Source organism: Halyomorpha halys, unplaced genomic scaffold (assembly GCF_000696795.3).
Source record: "Halyomorpha halys isolate HHAL.00 unplaced genomic scaffold, Hhal_1.1 Scaffold1874.1, whole genome shotgun sequence".
Taxonomy (NCBI): domain Eukaryota; kingdom Metazoa; phylum Arthropoda; class Insecta; order Hemiptera; family Pentatomidae; genus Halyomorpha; species Halyomorpha halys.
In genome coordinates, this window is record NW_027111317.1 from 153,040 (window position 1) to 170,864 (window position 17,825).

The window sequence follows — 17,825 nt, forward strand, 5'->3', positions numbered from 1 at the left end:
TATGTCAACAAACATTTGAAAAGGGCTTGATATTCTAGTTAACAGCCATTGCAATAAAAACCAAAACTCAAAAGTTGAATGAAAGTTTCATATAAATGGCCTTACTTTTTATTCACTCCTTACCTGATCTGACATACATGAAGGGAAGGATTTTGCATGTTACGAACCTATTATAAGCAAGAATGGTAGCATAACTGTACTCTCTTGCAAAGCCAAAAATACCACGCCTACGAAAGAAGGTTTACGTTGAGGTTATCAGGAACGTCCGCCATTGTAATATAAACTGAAACAGAAAATATAGGTAGCCTGAGATTGGCTATTACTCTTCCTCTATTCCTATGCCAAGCTCTTGAAAGGCACATAAGGCCTGCCTTTTTGGCATCACTTTTTCTATTAGCTTACCCCCTCCATTATACTCCTTTATCAAAGATTCAAAGTAGAAAAAGATTACATTCGTTACACTTGAGTTACCATATCTCACTTCAACAGTCTATTAGGACTTTCTAAACCACTGGTTACCAAACAGAGCACCTCGGTATTCTGGGGTGTCCCAAACTTATCCTGGGATTCCCTTGATCATATTTTCGCAAAATATTACAGAAAAAAAGTACACAAAAATTAAAATAGCAAACATACGGTGCACTGTAGATCTTATATTACTCTGTCTTTCTTCTTTTCCTACATATTCAACCGCTCTAAGGATAAATCTGTGCTTGACTGGGTTGCCGAGTATTCTTCTATCCCAAGTAGGATACCGCAGTGAAAAAACTAGGGGACCACCGATCCAAACAATCACTAAAGTGAAAACGTCTAAGCAGTACAACATATTGTGAAGGATAGAGACATAGCAAGGATAGAGATGGCAAGACTTGATTAATTAAGTTAATATTAATGAAAAAATGTTTATTGAGTTCTGTGAATGTTAACTGGAAGTATGGGGGATCCTATTTTATTAACAAACATATTTAACCCTTCCGATCCAAAACATTTGGAGCTCTAGTTAATGCCTTATATTTATTTCAATAACAAATCGACAAGATCTCAATATGATGATTTAAATCCCATAATTTTTAAATATTCAAAATTTCAACAGGCTATTTATTATAATCCAAACTTTCTGATGAATCCTCATCGACCTGTACTGTGGAAATCACCTAAACACGTTACGAATAATCATGGTGGTAGATATGCTTCAAACTAAGTAGTATGCTAACCTGTACAGTAAAGTACCTGGTGTATTCATTTACTCTCATTAGCCCCTAACTGTAGCGAATGATCCCGTTTTTTTTTTCGCTGATAGATTTTTTTTAATGTATTGGCTCCTACATCTCACCGTTCCTTAAATCCATGAAGGAACAGTATCGGTACAAGCTGAATGTAATGATAGACGGTACAGCCCGCCAAACAGCAGCGGCAGGTGCGTCGGCCAGGCACGATCTCCAGTCGTGCCTTCTCCAGCTCCAGTGAGCGGCTATCTACAGATCTCCCTCCGCCTACACCCCATATCTCATCCTGTCCGCAAGCCGCACACGGCCAGCTGTTTCGATGTCCTTTAAGCTATCGAAGGAAGACATCATTACTAGTACCCAGGTATCGGACAATACCATAAGAAGCACTACTATTTATAGTTCTGTCAGGGGGCTCTCCTAAAAGAGGCAGTCTAACCGGAAGGTATCGAGTAGTTCTTTTAGAACACAAAAAAAAGAAGAAATAAATTGTGTCTAAATAAATTTTCAAAATTACCACTATTTATTCTTTTATTCTTATAATAAATTGTAATAACTGTTCATTATTCATTTCAAGCCTAGTTTAATAATCAATCAATGATAATAAAATCAATATCTCTCTCTATAAGCAATGTTATAAATACATAAAAATGAACTCTGTAGTTCACTTTAGGCTCTCTGTAAAACTTGGTTTTCGGAACTCTTGGTTAAGGCATCTCTTTGCACTCTGTGTTTAGGATACTTTCTTTTCACTAAATTTTTATTCAGTTCCATAGCTTTTGCTATTTCCTATTTCTGCTTCTTATAGAAGTAAATCCTTGATCAAAGATGTTGAGTTTCTACATCAAAATCTTCTTCCTCCTGCACTGTACGTCAGTTTATTGCCGCTTTATTGTTTTACATTCTTAAATCAAGGGTATAATGATTATTTAAATATCTAATCTCATTGTTTCCCAAGTGTCCTGATAAAATTTATAAAACTATTCCGTAATGTTTATCGCTCACCAAATTAGTTAAGGTCGCTCATTTATCTTCTTTTTTTTAATTTATTATAATTGAATTACGTTAATTCATAAGTTCATACAAAACCTATTTTTCAAGTTCATTATTGTGATATAAACTTAATCCAAAAAAATAATTTTTTTTTTTGTTTAAAGTAAAGAGCATTTTGTATTTTTTGACTGAGTTCTTCTTTGTTTCAACTTTGACTATTAGTTAGTAAGCACATGCCAACACGTCAGTAGACTTGTAACTGTTGTTCGATGTAGTGTTATAAAAAAATTTAAAACAATGTGTTATTGTTTGCTTAAATTGAACATTTTCTTTATATTTATTAGACGGAACATTCTGATTTAGTAGTTATCCTAATTAGAAATATGAATTAGTTTTTGTTCTCTCTTGTTTCAATTTTTTTTTTATTTAATACGTTTATATGTATTCATTATTTACCATACTGTGGTCGTTATTTTTTTTTTCGCATGTATTAATAAATTGTTCAAAAAAAATCTTTGAATTATTTTAATTTTAATTCATTTACCAGAAAATTGAAAAGGGGAGGTTCTACTAGGCTGCAGTTTGTTATCCAAAGAAACCTCCAATAAAATTATTATTAATTATAATTTAATTAACCGCTAAAAACAAATATTTTAACTAACTGCTTGAAATATATACCGCTAATTTAAAAAAAATTACTATTGTAAATTCAAGGAGTTATGTATCTTGAGATTAAAATAAAAGAATAATTAAAAAAAATAAATAATAATAAAGAGAATCAAAATATCAGAGGTATAAATCCAACCATCTAGGAAAATGAAATATGAAAACATGGGCGTTAATGATTGGGTTTTACGGCCTAAAACTAAAGTGAACAAACGAACATATACCTTTTTTTTTTCTTATTTAAATAGTCACACCAGGCAATATATATGAATTATGTTGCATGGATATGTAGTTAATAACGATGTGTAAAAAATGAGAGAGCATAATTTTTGACTGGAAACTAGGGAGAGTAGTATTGAATAAGCAGAAAGAATTTAAAAAAATCGAAATTATTACTAGCATAATTATACGATAATAATAATTTACTGTAGTGGGTACTGAGTCCAAGACTAAATCGAGCTTCATCAACTGCCATTTAGGCGAGCATCTGGTCCGGAATTAACAGGCAAAGAGTCCTGTGCGGCCCGGAATAAATTCTGATGACCAACACATGTTCCCTGGGTATACACTCATAAGGAAATACTCATTCTGTTAAACGTTTCAGTCCAGTTTTCTTGAAGCACTATAAAATTACTAGCCTCGATTGGCAGACGGTCTAAAGGAGAAGGTTGTTAGTCGAAGACCTTAATGAGAGGTCCCGGCTTCAATGGCCGTTTCTGTTTAGAGACCATCAGGCCAGATACCTCAGAGCAGCTGGACTAGATTAATCAGAAGAACTTCTCTCCCTTACTCCTACTATTCCCCTTCAAAATGAATCCTTTTAATTACAAGATCCAAATAACTTTTCTTTACGACCCTCTTGATTTACTGTTAGCCATCGCCGACAAAATATTTCCAGGTAAAAAGTAAATGGATTAATACACGAGAATGTCATAACATAAAGAGTATACAAGGCTGTAAAAGTGGAATGATGGTACTCGAGTATCCAGAGTGGAAGGATACAAAAACATAACTTCATTTTAATATCTTACCAACCAGGTATCACTCCTTCCATTATAAACTCTCTAACCACTCAAACCCCCTAGTTTCTAATCTTGCATCCTCTTCCATTCCTGACAATCCTTCGAGGCGCCTGAAAAGAAGATGGCCAGGAGACCAGCTAATGTAAAATGACACTAGAGTACTACCAATGGGTAGTTGCTCTACACGCCTGTAACACTCCAATTTAACTTAGATCAGATTAACTTTTTTTTATCTTACCAGTTTAACTCCGAATTTTCAAATTGGAAGGTTAGATTTAATACTTCCTTACAAACACCACCTATTTCTATGTAACAATAACACACAGGTTCTGCCAGGAGATATACAAGTCCAAAATATATAATTTATAAATTAAACTTTCCAATTCCGGACTTATAATAGTAAGCTGATAATACTAATGCTATATTATGGAAAAATAAATTAATTCCTTCTAAGTGCCTGGGATTCCCTACATTTTAGATTAAAATATGTATAAAATAACATATCGTGGTAAGCTCCTATTTTAGCGGTTTCTTTAATAACTATAAGCTTATAACGCTTTTAGAATAGGAAAGCATATTCAGGTCGGGTGCGATAATATTTTTTTAGTTATTTCACTAATTTTGTGGTGAACGATGTATTATTTTTATCATTATAAAAAAATTTACTCCTAAAACTATATAATTAAAATAACGATAAACGATATTTTCAAAAATTATAAAATGTTCTTCATTCATTTACAATGCATAATTACAAATTAAAAAAATTGAATTTAAACATAGTAAACCTAATTTATTCTTCCAATAAGTGATTCAAGTATAAAAACTTGTAATCCGTTTGAAACATAATATAATCGATAAACAAATAAATAAAGATTTATAATTTTCAACTATTGTTTTAAACCTTTAAACCTTCAGGTGTGCAGGAGAATTTTTTTTTTCTGTAATACAGACTAAAGGCGCCATAATATTTAATAAAGGATATTCTCTCTTAAATCAATAGAGCACCTTTTCATTTATAACAAAAATAAATTTGATAATTACAACATGCAAGTAAATAAACATGAAAGTAAGGAAAGTGAAGAATGAAAACAAATTAAAGTAATAATAATAAATGCATAGTTTTTGAACTAAAACTATATAAAACTATCGAAATGGTTTTATAGTTTCAGTCATAAATTTCAGTTACTTACTTGGCGTACTGCAATGTTAATTAGGGTGCTATTCATTTTTTAGGATAATTTTATTTTTAAATTACACTGTAAGAATGTAATCGTTCTGAAAATCTATATTAGGTTTGTCCCAACGAACGGTTTGACAGTTAGAAAACTGGCTTATGCTTATGTTTATGCTTTAGAGACGTAGTGTAATTCGGGTACTAATAATCAAACAGATGGGCATTCGTTCTGGAGTTAGATTTTGAGAGGTTCGAGCATGTGCAGTATATTCTGTATTAGATGCTACCATGATGTTACCTTGTTCAGGATTTATCACTGGAATAAACCTATCCATACCTAGACAAATAATTAGAAAAATAAAAATAGAAAAATTACCAAGATAACAAATAATTATATAGTAATAAATAACCTCCCTTTCTTGTTAATCTAACTGCTCAAGTTTATCGATTTATAACCGACTATTGATTTTTCGAATCAGGTTCTCATAAGAAATGCAAGAGCTTCGCCGCTATTAAGGAAGTAATAATTATTGAACGGTTCGCAAGGTAGTTTCGCGATTCCGAACACAATCGTTGAGAACCCCCTACTTTTCCCGTAACTTAGCTACAGATAACGTGTTCCTAAGAGATTTATATAGATCATAGGTCAGTAAAGTCGGCATAAGAAATCAACCGGATGAAATATCTGATGATAGTCTGTTTGTCCATTCTAGAGGCGGCTCTGGGACCAGGTTGAGGAGTATAAGCGATGCAGTCCACATCGCCCCTCTGTAGAATCTGCGGACTTTCCACTCGTTACGTAGCGTGTTTTCTATAATGTATGTTCCGAATAGACGATATCAGTCTTGTTTTATTCTGCCCCATAATAGAGGCAGTCTTCTTCCTGAATCCGTAAATATATTTTTATTTTTACTCTTCTTGCGGTACAGATATACGTAGTACAAATTTAACGCATACATTGTGTAACTCACTATCCATTCTAAAATAAAATGAATTTTTTCACATGATAAACAGAAAAATAATCACCAGTAATTTAAAAATTAATCATATATTACTTAGTACAGGTTATAGACAATGTGCTTCTATAATCTACAACGCCCCATTAAATCATCAAAATAAACAATTAATTAACAATTAATTAAGCCAAAGAAATCTAAATGATTACAGGTAAAGCCGATTTCAACATTATTTTTCACGAATCGGAATATAATCTACAAAGAAGGATTTTCCATATTAGTATATTCCACTAATACTATCCATAAAATATTTTATAGTTATTTTTATAGCACAATAAAATGTTTACAGGGAAGGGAGGCGATGGTACCTGATGGAATTAACTGCCTACACGGGTCGTACGGAAGCACTGGCAGCAGATCCTACAGAGATACAGACCCATCTGGATTGCAATGCAGGCTCGTCAATACGAGGAGTTTACACGGCAGTAAAAGTGTCCCGATTGGTGCTCTTTAATTACACGCAATGATATAGCTTACATGAAGGGTGTCATCTCCACTTTCCAGTCCTAACCTTTAGATAGTGCGCCATCAGCCTTCTTAGGACTGCTGGGGTAGTGTGTCCTTATACATCGTCAGTATCTAAGCATGCCACTGCAGACTTGCCACCCGTCTGCCTATAACTTAACCTACTGACTTCTAAGTCTGGAATCAACATCCATTAACGCTTATCGTATCGGCGTGAAGTGGGACTAACACAAATCTACTATTTGAAATGCTTAATTATAAGTTGTTAGGATGTATCTGCCTATAGCTAGCTGTAGAAATAATGGAGTTTGGATACATGCAGTTTGAAGTCAATATTGATGTTAGCCTAAGGTTTGGATCCTAATGAATAAAGAGGAAATACAACATAGTATAATATTCCACTTTATATGACTTTTATTTATGTTTTCTTATGTAAGTTATTTATTTTCCTGTTCATGTTAGTATTTATTCTACAGTTGTTTTTTTTTATTCATTCATCTTTCTTTACTTAATGCATACACAATTTGTTCACATTTTTAAATTACTTACCAACAAGCAATATAGGATGAAGAAATACGATTGTGAAAAGTTTTAAACACATGTTTTTAATAGAAACACAGGTTTTAAATCCTTTTGAGCCCAAATAACCTTGCCTATGAATCCTTTCTCAAATACAAATCTGAAATTCACTATTTAAAGAAAGAATATGCCAGGAATGTTAGAACTGTTTTCCTAAAATTTACAAACCCGAAAAGTCATAAATTATATCATCGGTTTTACACTTTTTACAGCTTTAACGATTTTTATAAAACTCATTATACCAAAGTATTTGACTGACTTTTTTTTATAGTTGTTATTTATATTTATTGATTATTATATAATATTTGCCACAAGGCTATAATCGATTCATAGAACATTGTTAAGTGCAAATATTTTTTATATTAATTTATGTGATCTGAATTTCCTTTTATTGGTTTTTTATGTACTTATAGTTTTCATACAGTAGGAAAATTTAAAAAAAAAAAATAAATAAATGACAAAGTTATTAAAGATAAATCATAAATGATAAAATAATGAACAAATAATATATTTTGTAAAAAATTACAAATATACAATATAAGATGGTCGTTATTAGTAATGTAAGGCGCATGACACATTATTAGTACAATTTTATTTCTAAAGCTTTTCAGTAACAAGAATGCCCCAATTAATTTTTTTATTATGATTTATATTTATTTTAGTTATTTGATTCATATTTATTAGAAACTATTCCATATGTCATTAAATGGATATGACAAATAAATTATATGGACAAATAAAATATAACTCTTGTCCATTTGTTCCTGTTGGTTTCCACTCGCACAAATTTGTTAATTTGCCAATTGGTTGAACAGAGAGAAATTGAATTTCATTCGATAAGAGTAGATTTTTTTAATAATAGGCTATCATCGGACAGATGATTTGGGCTGGAGAAAAAACACTCTGCATTTTAGAGGTGAAATCTGGACCATCTGCGAACTCGAATAATGAAATCCCATATACGGTAGCTCATTATTAGTCCTGGATCCTGGACTTCTTTCCTAACAGCGTTTTCAAAAGTCTGCATTCTTTTTTATAATGAAATATCATAACTGTCAAAAATATTTAAATTTGATCTAGGGTTATCTGAAGATGCGAATGTATAAGGACGGAAAATATCACATTTATTTTTTATTCTGTGTTTATAGTGTAAATTATTTGAAACAGCTTCATTTCATTTTATTTCTGCATTGATTTACTGATCATTTCTGCAAAACAGATCTATATATTTTTTTTTTACAACCAATTCAAGTGTAATCCTCATACTGAAACGGTAATAAAAGAAAATCATATCAAATTTTTACTGCCTGAAACATTTGTAGTTTGGTAGTGGTTAGTAGATATAATATAGCCGTTAATTTCAAATTTTCAAAAATATAAAAAATTAGAATATAAAATTCTTATTAAAATACAAAATTACTTTTACATAATACATACTGATTTTAATTTTAATAATAGTGTGTAAGAATTAGTATTTTTAATTAGTCACGTCACATGTTTAGTTGTCTTTTTGGTATTACAAAGATAATAGAGAAAAATAACAAAATCCAAAATTGCAACATTAGTGGATACATTGGTCATTATTTATTTTTTTCCCCTCGACTTCCTATTATTGTCATTGATCAAATAAAATACATACACTACACATAATTACGTATATTTGCACAATTAAAAATAAGATTCATTAATATGAAGCGTGGGTTTAGTTTCTTTCTTACAGGTCTCCCTTTTAAAATAAAAAGTTAAAAAAACATTAAGCATATAAATATTTTAAAGATAAGTAGAATTTGGATATTTTACCTCTATTTATTCTTTAAGATATATTTGTATTTATTCGAACGAATCTAAAAAATAAATATTTGGGAATACTAAGAATATAATGCCCAATTAGGGACGTCCCTATCACAGATGATTAGGTGCAGGTCTATCAGTCTGAGATCTGCAAGCGTGACTTTTTCATTGTGTGGTGGTCCCACCAGATTTAAAATAGATTTGTCACCTGTAAATAACCAGCCAAACATCACCTTCGCTGTGGATTGTCTTATATTAATAGAAAAAATCTACAATTAAAGGGAAAATATGCTAAATTTTTAAAAGAAATCACTAAATTAAAGTTTGAGTACTTTAATTAAAACATGAGTCTTAAAACTGTTAAGTCACTTTAAAGTCATTAGTTATTAGTATATTTATGTATCACTTAAGCTTTGTATAAAATATAAATTTTTACCTTATTAGTTAAATTAATATTTTTTTTTTCTTTTACACGATTAGTTGGATCTCCCACATCATAGGAGAAGTTTCGGTCCCACCTAGCTCAAACAAGTGGGGTTATACTGTACAATCGAATTGCTAAGCTTCATGAATATGAATTCCAAAAGAAGCGTAACCTTATGAAAAAAGACGAAGGACTACTTAGATAATGAAGACCTTAAGAGGATGGGATACCAGAGCAATAATCTGCTATGTACGACCCCATAAATGACGACTTATGTGCCAGATTGTACAAGCCTTATGGCTCATGAAATTCAAAATATCACCATCGGCGAGTAGAAACTGCTCATAGGGACCTGAAGCTAATAGCTCTCCTACCTCTGGAAATGCCGTCTGGAATGCGAATAGAAAAATCAATACAAATCTTGCAATAAGTCTACATCCACTGACAGGGGAGTGACTCAGAACAGTTCGGAGATAGTTCCGCGGACATGGAGGACCTCCTTGCATAAATCTGCTCGATGACTTGGATTACTGATCATCTCTGGTTTTCCCATATCAGATTGATTCTCTTCGTAAATACATTCTTGATTCACATCGATATGCATACGTTCTTCATAGATTATGTAGAAGTACGTTAGAAGGAGTCTAAAAAAATAATGGTTATTTTAAAAGTATTTTTTATTTTATTTAATTTATTGTTTATAAAGAAAATGAAATAGACGTGAAATACTACAATTAGTTATTTTTAAATTTTTCTCAGTATATGTTACACTACACCATAGGTAAAGACAGTTTAAGACTGCTGTTGTCGTGAGATGTGCTATCTAACGTCCAAATTAATGTGAAGTTTTATTTTTCAGTACTGATGTAGTCTGAATCGGTGAAAAGTTGTTACCGATGAAAAGTCAACTTTTTTTTTTGTTGCTATTATTTGAGATACTTTTCTTAAGTTTTTTTGTGTTCAAATATTATACTAATAACCAAAGACTAGTTTTTAAATTTCAATTCGTATTTTTTTTTTTACTTTAGGTGTGTCCTATATATCCTAAAATAGATTTTTTGTTTAGACATGCTTTAGATAAAATTTATTTTTCCTTTATTTTATTAGATTAGAACACTAATATCGGTCTTGATTTGAAAAATATTTACTAAGATGGACTTTATCATAAACAGCTAAGACAAAATTTTTATAAATCATGGCATTTTTTTGGAATAAGCCTTGTTTTTTATTTGTTTTAAAAAAAAGAGGATTATTATTTTATAATATTTACCGCAACCAAAAAATAACATTAATTATTTACTGAACTCAATTTCAATTTTAATCAGAGTAAGACGATAAGTTAAAATTTGCTTAATATGTTTAATTTTTTTAAATAATGATTCGAAACTAAAAATATTAACTATCTTTTTACATTTCCATATTATATTATACTGAATTTGAATACTATTGGTTATAGTATTAGTAACTTATAACAGTTCATCAATTATTTATTGGCTATATAATATCTTATAGGATGAACAATGACGTTCATTCTTCTAAAACATCTTGCCGTAATCTTGGCCGTGTGAACCCATTTACAAAGGCAGGTATTTATACATTGTCAACTCTCCCAGTTCCCCTTTTATTGGAGGCTTTTGGTGACACACACAAAAAAAATGGGCTTTTGGCAATGAAGAGCGAGTGAAAATTCACAGAAAACTACGGAAAAGAAGAGCCAAGAGGACGATGGAGGAGGACGTGCCTTCCGGGAAAACAAGGCAGGGAAAGTGAGGAAAATCTGCAATGGGCCAGCGGGGGCCTTTGTTGGGGTCGGGGAAACTTGAACAGGGAGTCTCCTTCATACGGCGAAAAATGCATCAAATTTATGGAGCGAGTGAGGCTTTCGAATGTAATTGGATATATTTTTATCACAAAAAATTTAGTGTATTATTATTAGTATAATGTAGTAACATAATGAATATATAACAGATATAATGCCTTAAACCAAATTCGAACAAGGAAATACTAAATGTCTATATACTTAATTTCCCCGTACAAGAAGCTTTGTCTGACCGTTTGTCCACATCCTCGAAATCATGTTAAAATTAGATTATGATATAAGAAATTAATACTGACCTAATCTTAACTTTACTCTATTTAAAATTATTGACGTTTCTTCTATATTAACTGATTTTACCAACTGTTTATCTCTGCAAACTGTATGTAGGCCACAGTACTGAGAACCCAACATTTTTTTTGAAATTGCAATATTTAAAATATTGTAGAATTTATTTGTACTAACAAGTTTTTAATATTTATTTATATAATTTATAGCTAACCAAACAAGCATTGTATGGCAAGATAAATATTTTACGACTTAAAGCCTGTTCGACTAATAAAATTTGCATAGATATAAATGATTACATAATCAATACCGAACTAATTTTTAATATTCATAAATAAAATTAAAGCTCTTTCAGAGTGAACGATTTGTTTGATAATTAATTTTGATAAAAAATGGCGGATGGTAACTTGCCTGAAATGGAAATGGAAGATGATGGCGTGATTTGTTAGTATTTGATCTCAAAAAAATCAGAACAGTAGTTTTGGATAAAAAGTCGAGCAGTGAGCACTTTTTCCTTAAAACGTTTTTTTTTTTATCCTAGGCTACTCGATATGCAAAATCTCATATTTTGAGGGGGCGAAGGAATTTCGGATTTATGATTTCGAGGGATTAAATTTTGTTATGTTGTGTAATCTTCATATGAAGTTCTATCACTACTTACTACATATTATATAATATTTTGGTCAACAATAAACAATAAATACCTACCTCTTAATGAATTATAAAATATAGAATTAAACAACAGCTTTTATTTTAATCAATTTTTGAAATCCAGGTGGAGTAAGGAAAACCTATTAGCACCATTAATGTGCAAAATCATATCTTTACTAGAGATTTAAATTTAGAGAGGTGTATTGAATAGTAGTTTGATACTACTGCGAGAAATTCTGATTATTTTGTCCACTTTGCACAGTTTTCGAACAAACACAGGAGGACAAATCTCTAGTAATATTTAATTTTAAATTGAACTGTTAGGGCTCCACTAAACCTTCGAATTCCTCTCGTATCCAATCTTTACAATCCAAAATCCTTCGTAAAATCCTCAATGCTCCTTATTTCGTTACTAATAAAACCATCCATAAAGACCTAAATGTTCCTTATGTAACCGATCTAGCCCGAACCCGATATTATTCCTTCCATAATAAACTCCCTAACCACCCAAACCCACTCGTTTCTAACCTTGCTTCCTCTTCCATTCCTGGCAATCCTCCAAGGCGCCTGAAAAGAAGATGGCCTCGTGACCTTATATTGTAAACTGTTTTAGAGTTCTACTACTGGGTAGTTTCTCTACATCCTGTATCATATCATATGTCATTATGATCAAATTTACTAGTTGTATTTTTTTATACAGTTGTAAATATCAACAAATAAATAAAATAAAAAAAAAATAAAAAAAATTGAACTGAGCAGTTTTGGATGACTATATAAAGTGTTTGATCCCTTTGATATGATTTTGATTTTATGAACTTTAGTAATATTCGCAGTTCACTTAGCCTTGTAGAACGCCAGCCCATCAAGAAGGTAATCAACTCGCTGGAACATGACCTGTCAGAATGTTGTCCAGGTGTTTGGAAATAATTACCGGCTCCTCTGGAGAAAAAGCCCGGCCAAGAGTGAAGATGAGACGTGAGTAGATTTTTAACCTTTGGAGAGACAGTAGTAGATTGGCCCCACCGCGTTGGCCATCATCAATCATCGTGCTTCCTCTTGCGGTCCGCGTCAGCTACAGAAGGTCGCAGTTGACATCTCGGGTCACTTTCACCCATTTCCTCCTCCTCAGATTGTACGGTATGCACTTCACATGACGTTTTGCGGCACAAGTAAGAAGGAAAAAAAGCACACAGAATCTAAGCTCTAAAAGTCAAAGAATTAGAAGAAACTCGTTATCTTCCTGATTTTCCAAGGAATTTATCATGGTTTTCATATCCATGTGAAATCGAAACACTACTTTCAAAATTACTATTCCACGAAACTAATGGGTTAAGTACTTTGTAAGTTGTACGGCTGTGCAAGGTATTAATCATTCATGATCACACTCAACAACCAGGTTTTTCCTAATAACGGTTACCCACTTTATAGGGACTGGATAAGGCCCAAAAGAGCTTTCGAACCCACAGGGTTGACTCACGACTAAACTGACACAGTAAATAATTATCTGCTAAAGCCGGATTCAAATCTGGGTTCCCAAGTTAGTAACATAGGGTCTTACCTTGAGTTACCCCACTCCCAAGGTAAAGTTTAAGCTTTTAATTCATTATTTATATAAGTCTCACAATTTCTTATGAAACTTTTAACGTTATTTCTGCTTAAATCATAAATTGTTATTGCTATAACCTATGGGCTCTACAATACTAATAATCACGACAGAGAAACGCAAAGTTTAATTTAATAGAACATTAGCAGTAAAATATAATAATAAAAAACAACAAAAAATTACTTTTCACTATTATTTGCGGATCGTTTTACTGACTGATTTTTAATATTTGTTTGTACTTATTTTTCAAAAGATTATATTGGCAGATAATATTGGTATTTATTAGTCATTATGCAAGTATTTATCCCTAAGATTATTTCCCTTAGATTATATTGTTCCAGTCTTGATGATTGTCAAAATGGGCCGTAAAATAGTTATTCTTTCATGTTTATGTTTCATTGATTTATGCCATAATTACAGATATATGTAACGGTCAACTATCCAACACAATTTATGTTTTAATTATTGCTAGTCTAACATATTTTTGCGTCATACTAGCTCTCATTAGTTTCACTGAGAGTTGATTATGTTTTTATATCGTTCCGAAGTATACTGAATAACTGTAGTTTAGGCGTGGAGCTTGTTTTATGTAGCATAAAGCTGAGAAACGTACAATTAACACACCCACGATAAATATCTACATAGAGAATATCGGGCAAGGTCTTTGGTGTGGGACATTTGGGTCACCTGTTCGGTCATCAGTCACCTGTTACATTACCTGTACTTGCTAGGATAATTAGCAACATTATTGAATATTCAATGACCAGCCTTCGATACGGATTAATGGTTTTTCCGATATACTGCCTTTTTGGAACGTCAAAATTCATCCAATTAATCCAGCGAACGATGTCCGAAGGCGGAGTCGACGAATATTTGCATAAAAATCAGCATTTTGTTTTGCGTTAAACGTGCATAACGCAATTAAATAAATTATCATACCATTTTTGAGTTAATTTGATTTGAAATGATACGACAGTAGATAATTTGAATTTAATTTGGATTTTATAAAATAAAAAATAAGATAAAATTAACTTTTGAATACATATATGGAAAAGAGATGAAACATTGTCTTAGGCTGGTTGTTCCGCCTTTATCATATTTACATCCAATTTACAGCGCTATGCCAATTGGTAAATTTTTTTTTTGGACCACCTACTTAGTATTATACAAGCTACTGTACATGAGAAACTCAATGACGGATTGCTTCGAGTTACTAACCCCGCCCAACTTAACCTCCTTGCAGACACTGACTGACAAGTTTCTAAAAGACATTTGTCTTGCTTTTCCATGTTATTAAGGTCTGATCTCCCATATTCAAGATTACAGTACAGAAGAATTTCGATTCTGCTTGTCTGGATACTGTTCAGCAATCAAGCAAAAATTATAACGGGAGAGATATTAGGAAATTGTATGAACAACTAGTTTGATTAATTTTAATTTTTAATTTACTATGATAAGCGGATATAAAATATTTTGAAATCACATAAATTAATAATTAACAAACAAAGTAATTTGAATTATTACCCATTATTTTTGTTTTTGAATTTCTGAAATTTACAAAAATTTCAATTTTAGATTCATCCCTACACCTTATCACTTAAATTATATATAAAAAACGCTTTTATTAGTAATCACACAGGAATTAAAATGATTATATTTAAATTAGTAAAGTACAAATAAAAAAAAAATTTTTTAAAAAAGTCGCCAAATAGTCTGAGGTAATAAAAAAGATTTGTTTTAAATATTTCACAGAACTTTTGTTATCTGAACAATATATATAACATAAGATTCACTATTTTCACTCCTTGAAACTCAAAATTTATCAATATTTGCTGCCAAGACGATATATCTAATATTATTAAATAAATACGAGAATTATAAAATCAAGGCTACAAGTTGATTTTAAATAAGTTTAGAGCAACCATAATTTTTTTTAGATAATTCAGCTCAGTTTTAAATATTAAAATAATAGCATGTAAGAATAACTTAAATACAAATAAAATAAATAATATAAAAATTAAAATATAACGTAACATAGTAATATACCAGATTTTTTACTTACTACCAATATCTTTGCTTCAATTAAGGATAAAATATTACAATAAAACAAATTTTTAATTTATATAATTTATTATGAAATACGAAAAAAACAATTTACCATGATCAGAATGTATTTAATAGTTTCTACACCAAAAGGCATTAATGATTAATATTTGACCAACGAACCAATTTTACTGTTTTTTTTATTATTGGTGTTCATAATTGAACCTAAATAATTACCTATGCTTAGCAGAGTTGAGAAAAAAGAAAGCATAAAATATTTAAAAAATATATATTATGTAGGAAATGGAGATAATACTTGTATCTCTAAATAGTTTTTACACATCAGAACTAGTGGTTCTAAACTTCTGACTAGAAGCCAACAACTCCATAATTCAATCCCAAGGATGTCGTGCAACAGTGCGCAATACATTTACAACTTTCATCAATTTATTGGTATAAGTCAGCATTGGCTGATATAGCACATTTCAACATAAAGTCCTAAGACCGCAGATCATAATTATGACGTATGACGTTTAGGATACCTTAAGAATCCTAAGTAGTACAATTCTAGCTGAAGCATGTAGCTCCAAGAATTCCCGCCGTGTTGCAACAAAGTGGAGTGCGTGCGAAAGAGTAGCACCTCAAGCGTGGCGTGAGAAGGAACATATCGGAACGCAATTTCTCTCAATCATTAATTATTGCTTAGGCTAATTGGGAACCAGTAAAGGCTTAGGTTCACGCCAATGGATCAATAACTCTTTCGGCAATAGTTTGCGTTAAAGCCGCCAATATTTTGCCGGTGTTGCCATAGGTATTTCGTCTAAGACGACGGGCCCTAGTCGCCACCAAAAGATGAGAAAATGTGATATCCCGATTTACTTTGACAATATAGCAGAACCCCGCTTAACCGGTTCTCCGGATTATTCAGCGGTAAAAAAAAATCAATAAATAAAGCATTGAGAAAACATTAATTAAGTAATAATGAGAAGATATTTGACCGTGGATAATATTTATGAGGAGATTTGTCTTTTGTCTAACTTAATTTTATGTTTGTTTCTTTATTCTATATCCATATTTCTTTGCATTATATGACTTTTTATCTTTATTTCCTTAATTACGTTATTTGACTTTTGATATTTAATTATCTGTATATACACGTTTTATTTTCCAATACTTTCATAAATTTATTTTTATTAATTTTCATTCAGTACAATCATTTACTTTAATCATTCTGTAATTTTTTTTTTCCTTTTTTTAATTCATTGGCTGTTATTGTTCTTTTTTCTTAGCCCTCATGATGGCTGGAAATTCTGGCCGAAATATTGGTACTATTAAATAATTTGTTTTAACATTTTATTTATTTTCTGACCGCACCACAAATCATTTTCGCCTCATATAAATTAAGTAAATAAAGCAAAGTAACAAACTCTGTGAAATTTTTATTTAGGATTGTACAAAATAATCGAATCAATTTAACTTATATTATTATACATAAAAACCTATGTATCAGATCTTGTTTTGCATTTTAATTTTATTATTAATATTATTATTGTAGGGGATTTTCTACTTACTATGTTTGTTATAATTGTGAAAACTCCTTTCGATCTACTTAATTAATTCATGCATTTTATTTTTTATAAACTTTTGGGACTCATCCCTCATCTACAGGAACAACAATCTTATCAGTAGTTACTTTGTCATTTTAATATATTGATGATATTTAGTCCTTTATTAAAATATATTTTAAGTACTATCAATGTAATATACAGTTCACAGATCAGTGAAACTAAAATAAATTCAAGTAAGTAAATTATAAAATAATTCAATTAATGACGTACTATAGAATTATGCATATACAAAATAATGTAACTACTGATAACATTGTTGATCCTGAAGATGAGCTTTTGATTGTTGATAAAAAAAAATAAATAAAAAAAAAGTATGAGTAAAATAGATATTAGAGATTTTCTAGAATAGATCCAGATCCACCAACCGGCAATGTCTCACTCTTGACTTTTACCTTTTATGGCCAAGCGGGGTTCTACTTTGATTGTATTCTAAATATTAT

General features: G+C 31.0%; 1 protein-coding gene across 4 annotated transcripts in view; it reads right to left on the reverse strand.

The window, feature by feature from the left end:
* Positions 1–17,825, reverse strand: part of LOC106690797 (MDS1 and EVI1 complex locus protein EVI1-A) — a 239,930-nt gene that overhangs the window by 127,139 nt on the left and 94,966 nt on the right. The gene's annotated exons all lie outside the window — the stretch shown is intronic.